General features: G+C 38.8%; 1 protein-coding gene across 1 annotated transcript in view; it reads right to left on the bottom strand.

Annotated features, from left to right (window-relative positions):
- ZFC3H1 (zinc finger, C3H1-type containing) overlaps positions 1-1,735 on the bottom strand; it is a 61,249-nt gene that overhangs the window by 22,047 nt on the left and 37,467 nt on the right. The window lies entirely within an intron of this gene.

The raw sequence follows: 1,735 nt of genomic DNA on the forward strand, positions 1-1,735 counted from the left end.
AAAATACCACGGCTTGGGTCAGGCGCACCTTAGTCCTCAAGCTGACATCTTTGCTCTTCAACACTTTAAAAAGGTCTTGTGCAGCAGATTTGCCTAATGTAATACGTCATTTGATTTCTTGAATGCTGCTTCCGTGAGTGTTGATAGTTGATCCAAGAAAATTGAATTCCTTGACAACTTCAATCTTTTCTCCACTAATAAGAATGTTGTTTATTGGTCCAGTGGTGAGGATTCTTGTTTTGTTTACCTTGAGATGCAATCCATACCGAAGGCTGTGCTCTGATCTTCATCAGTAAATATTGTAAGTCCTCTTCACTTTCAGCAAGTAAAGTTGTATCATCTGCATATATCGCAGGTTGTTAATGAGTCTTCCTCCAATCCTGATGACACGTTTTTCATCATAAAACCCAGCTTCTCAGATCATTTGCTCAGCATACAGGTTGAATAAATATGGTGAAAGAATACAACCTTGTCGCAGCACACCTTTCTTAATTTTAAAACATTCAGTGTTCCCATGTTCTGTTCAAACAACTGCTTCATGTACAGATTCCTCATGAGCGCAATTAAGTGTTCCGGAATACTCAGACTTCGCAATGTTGTTCATAGCTTGTCATAAGCCACACAATCAAAACCCTTTGTGTAGTCAATAATCCACAGGTAACATCTTTCTGATATTCTCTGCTTTCAGCCAAGATCCATCAGTCATCAGCAGTGACATCCCTCATTCCATGGCCTCTTCTGAATCCAGCTTGAGCCTCTGGAAGTTCTCTGTCAATGTATGCTTGTAGCCATTTCTGTATTACCTTTAGCAAAACTTTACTCTCAGGAGATATCAAAAAGATTTTCCAATGATTTCCACATTCCTTTGGGTCACCTCTCTTTGGAATGGGCACAAATATGGATCTCTTCCAATCAGCTGGCCAGATAGTTGTCTTCCACATTTCTTGGCAGAGATGAGTGAGCACCTTCTGTGCCGCCTCACTTTCCTGAAAGATTTCAATTTTTATTCCATCAATTCCTGGTGCCTTATTCTTTGCCAATTCCTTCAATGCACATTGGACTTCCTCCTTCATTATCACTGGCTCTTGATCATATGCTAGCTACCTCTTGAAATGATTGAACATCAATGATTTCCTTTTGGTGTAGTGACTCTGTGTATTCCTTGCATCTTCTCTTGATGCTTTCTGCATCATTCAATAATTTGCCAAGTGAACCTTTTAATAACAAATGTCAAGACTTGATTTTTTTCTTCAGTTCCCCCAGCTTAAGAAATGTTGAGCATGTTCTTCCTTTTTGGTTTTCTGATTCCAGATCTTTGCACATTCTGTTGTAATATTTGGCTTTTTCTTCTCGAGCTGATCTTTGAAATTTTCTGTTCAGCTCTTGGACCTCATTTCTTCCATTTGTTTTAGCTGGCGAATGTCTCTTCTGACATCCATTTTGACCTTTTCCTTTTTTCTTGTCTTCTTACCGACTTTTTGCTTTCTTCATGTATAATGTTCTCGATGTTTAATGTATCAAATCTGTTCTTCAGATGATCTTTAAATTCAGGTGGGATATATTCAAGGTCATATTTCAGCTCTCATGGACTTTTCATTTTCCTTCAGCTTCAGTCTGAATTTGCATATGAGTTCCACAGTCTGCCCCTGGCCTTGTTTTCACTGATGATATGGAGCTTTTCCATCGTCTCTTTCCACAGATGTAGTCAATTTGATTTCTATGTATTCCATCTGGT

Source organism: Chrysochloris asiatica, unplaced genomic scaffold (genome assembly GCF_000296735.1).
Source record: "Chrysochloris asiatica unplaced genomic scaffold, ChrAsi1.0 scaffold00033, whole genome shotgun sequence".
In the NCBI taxonomy this organism is placed as follows: domain Eukaryota; kingdom Metazoa; phylum Chordata; class Mammalia; order Afrosoricida; family Chrysochloridae; genus Chrysochloris; species Chrysochloris asiatica.